General features: G+C 40.7%; 1 long non-coding RNA gene across 1 annotated transcript in view; it reads right to left on the bottom strand.

Moving 5' to 3' along the window:
* Positions 1-1207: 1207 nt before the first annotated feature.
* LOC309838963 overlaps positions 1208-8150 on the bottom strand; it is a 42862-nt gene continuing 35919 nt past the window's right edge. Inside the window, exons 2-3 of the long non-coding RNA XR_014298430.1 lie at positions 1507-1700; positions 1208-1232 (exon numbers count right to left, since the gene is read on the bottom strand). This is a non-coding gene — a long non-coding RNA (uncharacterized lncRNA). The remainder of the gene's footprint in view (positions 1233-1506; positions 1701-8150) is intronic.

Raw genomic sequence — 8150 nt, 5'->3', positions numbered from 1 at the left:
GTAGCAATCAAGAAATCAAACATGTATTTACTCAGCATCTTTTCTACCAAGTTCGAAGTATTTATTTTTATTTGAAATCAGTGCATTGTATATTCTTATTTCTCTCCATTAGTCATTTGTCTACTTAACAATCCCTGATCACCCTTCTGGTAATGAGCTACTCCTCTCATTATGTAGACTGCTCACAGGTTCTAAAAGTTGTCCTTTGCCTGCCCATCCCTGCTAATTAGAAATACATTTCTGGTAAGTAACCTAACAGTCATTCCAGTTTTGCAAAGGGTTAGGAAGGAGGCTAAATATATTGTTTAAAGGCCTTTATTAATCCTTCAAAAAATTATTACGGTTCACTGGAAGTTTCAAAAATAGCACAGACAAGTCCTCTGTACCCTTAATCTCAGCGCCCCCTTGTGGTGACATCTTACATAGCTATAGGTCCGTATCAGAGCCTGGGAACTGGCACAATCCGTAGACCTTACTCAGATTTCACCAGTTTTACTTCACTGATCTGTGTGCATTATGCAGCATCTGTAACGGCCAGACACCGCGCTTGCTTACACCCGGGGGTGGAGTGATGTGGTCATACAGACAGCATCTCAAACACTTTAAGTGTTCTTGGGAAGTTTGTTTTTGTTTTGTTTTTAGAGTAAAGCCGGGAGTCCTCAGCCCTGCCTTTAAAATTTTTCCGGTTGTAGAGTCAGGAGGTAAAATATTGTAATCGCAGTGATTACTCATGACAGAATAAACACACTAAAGTGGGTGGGAGGCGGGGGAGGGGTGTGGGGGGCACACGGCACACGTCACGTTGAATCACGCAGCCAAGATTCTCCTCCTGACGGTGCAGTGGGCCGGGAACCGCACTGCATCTGCGGAACCGTGTCCAGGCTCAGCGCAGCTGGCTGCAGTGCAGCGGCCGACCCTGGTAGGACCCCTCAACCAGAGACATGCTCGGACTCCAAGGGAAAACGTAAAGTCATCCACATAATTTCTGGAAAAACAGATGGTTTTATCCAACAGGTGATCTTACCTGTCTGTTTCTGTGACATAGTCTTGGAGCTGCATCAAGTGCTAAATCTGGTGATGCTGAAGGGCTTCCAGGATAAAATGTGAGCTGTATTATCTGGCTGGGATGACTCCAGGAGGCCAGAAGGACCGATCTTCCAAATCCAAGGCCTCCTGTTGGTCAGTCCCCTTCCAGGAAGGCACATTCCGTGAGAAAAGGTCTCCAGGGCAACCTATGAAAGGCAGTGGGTCTATATCGGTACCTGTGCTTTTATGACACACTCCTGCCACACACATAAAATTGCAAGTGAAGTTTCACAAAATAATACTTTGGGCTATAGGCATATGCTCACTTACCCTTCCATGTCATTAAAAGAAAACAAAAAGATGGTCATGACCTAGTTAATCAATTTCAAGACTCCTTGTTTAAAAAAAGTTCAAATTGTAATAGGAATCAAGAAATTGAGTCTACAATATAACAATTTCATAATAACAGCTACAGTTTACCTGTTATATGCTAGGTGATTTATAAACATCAGCAGCCGCCGTAACATTCCTGGGAGTCATTCATCACTCAGCAGACGTTTACTGTGCTCCTGTTGGCCACAGGCACTGCTCTAGTCGCTAGAGATGGAGCAGCGATCAAAGCAGAAAGAACAATGTCCGCTCTCATGGAGCTCACCGTCTAGTGGGGAGAGTCTCTAGGAAACACATGAAGTAAGATGCATTTTGTGTCATAATAAGTACTATGGAGAAGAAGAATCGGGGAAGGGGGATAAGTCTGATACCTGAAGGAGATGAGAGAATGGACTTCAGGGTGTCAGATAGAGGAGAAATCCTGACCCCGGGAGTAGCAAGGGCCAGACTCCGAGACAAGGATTCTTGGCTCATCCAAGGAACAGGACTGATGTGGGATACAGATGTGGAAAAACAGGTTCAGGAAACTTAGCTCAAGGTCAGACTAGGAGGGGTTCTGAACACAGGTCTAGCTGGCTCCAAAGTCCATTACAATGTCCATCACCAGGACATAGAGAACACTCGTTACTGCACATCTACTACGTGTCATCCATCCTCTTACTCAGCTTTATCTATGTGATGGTTGCCTCTCATTTTCTGGTGAACTACAGGAGTCAGGTACCCCTGGCTAGAAATCACACAATAAAGAGCTTGTTAATAGAAGACACTCAGGCCCAACAAGCTCTACGAAGATTAATAGGGGAAAGAAGCAAATATATATCCAGTGCATCACTGTTTTAATTATTTAGTGAGATGGCATAAGAGAATAATTTTCTATATATATTCATATATTTTCATATAAGAACTTAATATAACTCATTCATATAATTTCCTATATATTTATTCATCTTCTACGTGACATAGTTTTAAGTTCAGTGTAACCTATGAAATCACTAGAGAGGGAAGTAATTTTCATCAGTACAGTTTTCCCAATTTCTTGGTTTTAAAGTTAATTTTTTACAGTAAGAAGTTTTCATGTCCAGTAATTTCACAGACAGCTTTCAGCTGGGCACTGTGCTCTATGCGAGGTCTACACCTTGGTGCCTGGTTTTTCTCAAATGAGCCTCTTTTGCTGATTACTGGGGCTTTGGTGCCCCCTGGTGATAGAGCCGAGAAAAACAAGTACTAGGTCTCCCGCATTCCATGCTGCCTCGTGTTGCGGCCTGATGGGTACGAGATTTACAACACGGAAACGCATAAAGAAAAATGACCCACAGGAAAGTGCACTTGTGGGTTCCTTTAGTCTTGCGTCACACAGAACTTGCCAAAAGCTGTGAGAGGGTTAAGGTAAGAGAAAGCAATATCTAATCTCATGAACAGACGAGGCTCGAAACCAGTGGCGTGGAAAAAAATAACTCTTAAGAGTGGGACTAAGGGAAATAAATCAGTCTTATCGCAAATGTGTGCATACTGCCGATAAATCCACTCCTTCTGAAACAAGACAAGTAAATTTTTAAAAGTTATTGAAAACCAGATGAAAAACAAACCCACTAACAGGATGAAAAAATGGTATTTTCTGGGCAATCTGAACTACAAATTGTTTGGCAACAGTAGATGGTGTGGCTCCACAGTAGACAGTTTCCAGTCATTTTGCTTTCATCCTTATTATGTCCTTGTGTTTAACGATGTCTCTTTTAAATAGCATAAAGCTGGATTTTAAAATCCAATCTCATGCTCTACATCACGAATCATTAGAGAAATGCAAATCAAAACTGCAGTGAGGTATCAGCACACCAGTCAGAATGGCCATCATCAGAAAATCTACAAACAGTAAATGCCGGAGAGGGTGTGGAGAAAAGGGAACCCTCTTGCACTGTTGGTGGGAATGTAAATTGATGCAGCCACTAGGGAGAACAGTATGGAGGTTCCTTAAAAAGCTAAAAATAGAACTACCATAGGACCCAGCAATCCCACTACTGGGCATATACCCTGAGAAAACCATCATTCAAAGAGTCATGTACCACAATGTTCACTGCAGCTCTATTTACAATAGCCAGGACATGGAAGCAACCTAAGTGTCCATCGACAGATGAATGGATAAAGAAGATGTGGCACATATATACAATGGAATATTATTCAGCCATAGAAAGAAACGAAATTGAGCTATTTGTAATGAGGTGGATAGACTTAGAGTCTGTCATACAGAGTGAAGTAAGTCAGAAAGAGAAAGACAAATACCATATGCTAACACATATATGGAATTTAAGAAAAAAAAATGTCATGAAGAACCTAGGGGTAAAACAGGAATAAAGACACAGACCTACTAGAGAATGGACTTGAGGATATGGGGAGGGGGCAGGGTAAGCTGTGACAAAGCGAGAGAGTGGCATGGACATATATACACGACCAAACGTAAAGTAGATAGCTAGTGGGAAGCAGCCGCATAGCACAGGGAGATCAGCTCAGTGCTTTGTGACCACCTAGAGGGGTGGGATAGGGAGGGTGGGAGGGAGGGAGACGCAAGACGGAAGATATATGGGGACATATGTATATATATAACTGATTCACTTCGTTATAAAGCAGAAACTAACACACCACTGTAAAGCAATTATACTCCAATAAAGATGTAAAAAAAAAAACAAACAAACAAACAAAAAAGAAACGAAATTGAGTTATTTGTAGTGAGGTGGATGGACCTAGAGTCTGTCATATAGAGTGAAGTAAGTCAGAAAGAAAAACAAATACCGTATGCTAACACACATATATGGAATCTAAAAAAAAATGTTTCTGAAGAACCTAGGGGCAGGACAGGAATAAAGATGCAGACATAGAGAATGGACTTGAGGATACGGGGAGGGGGAAGCGTAAGCTGGGACGAAGTGAGAGAGTGGCATGGGCATATATACACTACTAAATGTAAAACAGATAGCTAGAGGGAAGCAGCTGCATAGCACAGGGAGATCAGCTCGATGCTTTGTGACCACCTAGAGGGGTGGGATAGGGAGGGTGGGAGGGAGATGAAAGAGGGAGGGGATATGGGGATATATGTATATGTATAGCTGATTCACTTTGTTATACAGCAGAAACTAACACACCATTGTAAAGCAACTATACTCCAATAAAGATGTTAAAAAAAAAAGCCAATCTGATAATCTCTATGTTTTAATTGGTGGTTATCATGAATATCAATTTATTTGGAATTATTCTCTCCTTTTTGTACTTTATATACAATCTTCTGTTTCTATGCTCATTTCTTGTTTTATTTTGAATTGATTGAGCCTTCTTGTTTGTTTTTATTTCATTTTTAATTCACTGATTTTTTTCTTAAAAACTTATGTAAACCTTGAAATATTGCCATACATGTGTAACACATTTTTAAGTTAATGATTCTTAAATTAATTCTTAAGAATGCAAGTTTCACGAGAGCTGGGATTTTTTGTCTTTGTCTACGGCTGGGCTGTATTTGAGTTCCAGGTGGCACACTTGGGCCATTTTCACCTGCTCATGACCTACATGCTACTGTGATCCATTACTTTAGCTTTTTTCAAATTAAATAGGACAAATCTGACATCACCCCTCATCATCATCATCATTATAAACGTCTATGTTTAGGTTTACTCATATATGTACCATTTTCCTGACTTGCCACTGCTTCCTGCTTTGCCCATCTTTCTGAAGTCCATCTCTTAGATGTTCCTTTGATGAAAAAATTATGGTGGTAATGCTCTTAGGTTTTGTTTATCAAAAAATATGTTGCTTTGTCCATGTTGTTGAAACGTTTTGCTGAGTGATTAATTCCGGATGGACCGTTATTTTCTCTCAACTCTTTGAAGATATTTGCTATAGGCTGAATGTTTCAGCACTGCTGCACCCAGCCCCCAATTCATATGATGAAACCTGAGTGCCCAGTGTGATGGGGTTACCTTACGAGGTAGGGCCTTTGGTCCTGAGATCAGGTCCTGAGAGCAGAGTCCTGCGAACGAGATCCATGCCCGTATAAACGAGGCCCCAGTGAAAGCTCCCTTACACCTGTGCAGAGGTATGGACACAAGAAGAAGTCTGCTACCTGGAAGACAGCCCTACCTGACCACGCCGGCACCCGGATCTCAGATTTCCAGGCTCCAGAACTCAGAGAAGTAAAAATTTTGTTCTTTATTAGCTACCCAGTCTGTGATGGTTTGTTGTAGCTGGCTGAATGGACGAAGGCATATTATTCCTCTATCTCCTGCCTCATCTTTTAGCTTCTGAGAATATGTATCAGTCTGATCATTTTATCTTATTCTGTATTTTCTCTGTTGGCTGCTGATAAATTCTTTTCTTTCCTGTTTGATATAAGTTGTATTTTCTGTGTCTGTGGATTGATTGCTTTTCACTCTGTCTTTCAAGGCTCTTTAACTTTTCTTTCAAATTTTGTTCTCTTTGTTCCCTCTGTATATTTTCTTCAGATCTATTTTCCAGGCCACTAATTCTTTTTTAAGGTGTGTCTAATCTGATATTTAACCCATTTATAGAATTATTATTTTTTTATTTCTTAAAGTTCTACTTTGTTCTTTTATAATTTCCATGACCCCCCCCCTTTTTTAAATAGATCTTTATTGGAGTAGAATTGCTTCACAGTACTGTGTTGGTTTCTGTTGCACAACAAATCGAATCAGCCGTATGCATACACATGTCCCCATATCCCCTCCCTCTTGAGCCTCCCTCCCTCCCACCCTCCCTATCCCACCCCTCTAGGTCATCGCAGAGCACTGAGCTGATCTCCCTGAGCTATGCGGCTGCTTCCCACTAGCTATTTTACATTCGGTAGTGTATGTATGCCGATGCTACTCTCACTTCGCCCCAGCTTCACCCACCCACCCCATGTCCTCAAGTCCATTCTCTATGCCTAACTCTTTACTCCTGCCCTGCAACTAGGTTCATCAGTACCATTTTTTTTTTTAGATTCCATATATATGTGTTAGCATATGGTATTTGTTTTTCTCTTTCTGACTTACTTCACTGTGTATGACAGACTCTAGGTCCATCCACCTCACTACAAATAACTCAATTTCGTTTCTTTTTATGGCTGAGTAATATTCCATTGTATATATGTGCCACATCTTCTTTATCCATTCATCTGTTGATGGACATGTAGGTTGATTCCATGTCATGGCTATTGTAAATAGAGCTGCAATGAACATTGTGGTGCATGTTCCTTTTTGAATTAATTATGGTTTTCTCAGGATATACGCCCAGTAGTGGGATTGCTGGGTCATATGGTAGTTCTATTTGTACTTTTTTACGGAACCTCCATAGTGTTTTCCATAGTAGTTGTATCAGTTTACATTCCCACCAACAGTGTAGGAGGGTTCCCTTTTCACCAAACCCTTTCCAGCATTTATTGTTTCTAGCTTTTCTGATAATGGCCATTCTGACTGGCATGAGGTGATACCTCATTGTAGTTTTGGTTTGCATTTCTCTGTTAGTGATGTTGAGCATCATTTCATGTACCTCTCGGCCATCTGTATGTCTTCCTTGGTAAAATGTCTATTTAGGTCTTCCGCACATTTTTTAACTGGATTGTTTGTTTTTTTGATATTGAGCTCCATGAGCTGTTTGTATATTTTGGAGATTAATCCTTTGTCTGTTGTTTCATTTGCACATATTTTCTCCCATTCTGAGGGTTGTCTTTTTGTCTTGTTTATGGTTTCCTTTGCTGTGCAAAAGCTTTTAAGTTTAACTAAGTCCCATTTGTTTATTTTTGTTTTTATTTCTGTTACTCTAGGAGGTGGGTCAAAAAAGATCTTGCTGTGGTTTATGTCAAAGAGTGTTTTTCCTATGTTTTCCTCTAAAAGTTTTATAGTGTCTGGTCTTACATTTAAGTACCATATTCTTGGACTGGAAGAATCAATATTGTGAAAATGACTATACCACCGAAAGCAATCTGCAGATTCAGTGCAATCCCTATCAAACTACCAATGACATTCTTCACAGAATTAGAACAAAAAATCTTACAATTCATATGGAAACACAAAAGACCCCGAATAGGCAAAGCAATCTTAAGAAAGGAAAACAGAGTTGGAGGAATCAGGCTCCCTGACTTCAGGCTATACTACAAAGCTACAGTAATCAAGACAGTGTGGTACTGGCACAAAAACAGAAATATAGATCAATGGAACAGGATAGAAAGCCCAGAGATAAACCCATGCACCTATGGTCAACTAATCTATGACAAAGGAGGCAAGGATATACAATGGAGAAAAGACATCCTCTTCAGTAAGTGGTGCTGGGAAAACTGGACAGCTACATGTAAAAGAATGAAATTAGAACACTTCCTAGCACCATACACAAACATAAACTCCACGACCCCTTTTTAAGTCTCTTGGTCCTTGTTCATTTATTAAGGTCCATCTTTTATTTTTAAACATTTCATATGTTGTCATCTTGGGCTTAGGAGGCAGCATGAACCCATTGTGGTGTCTGCTCCAACCCCAATGCTGAATAACCTGGTAACTCAAAGGCTGAGAGCCTGAATGGGGCCCAGAATAAAAGAAGATCCTTCTGTTCAACACGTTTGCTATGCAAGCAATTCTGACAATGTCCCGGTGGATCCAGTTGTGCTTCCAGAGTCTGCACCTGACTGGGCTGCTGTGTGGAGTCTGTGATGAGCTCTGATGGGTGAAACAGAGCGAATACCCTTAGGGTTTTGGAACAAA

This window comes from Grampus griseus, assembly GCF_964374135.1.
Source record: "Grampus griseus genome assembly, chromosome: 21".
Lineage (NCBI taxonomy): Eukaryota > Metazoa > Chordata > Mammalia > Artiodactyla > Delphinidae > Grampus > Grampus griseus.
Note: the sequence above shows the minus strand (reverse complement) of the source record. Positions and strands in the feature narration are given on the sequence as shown.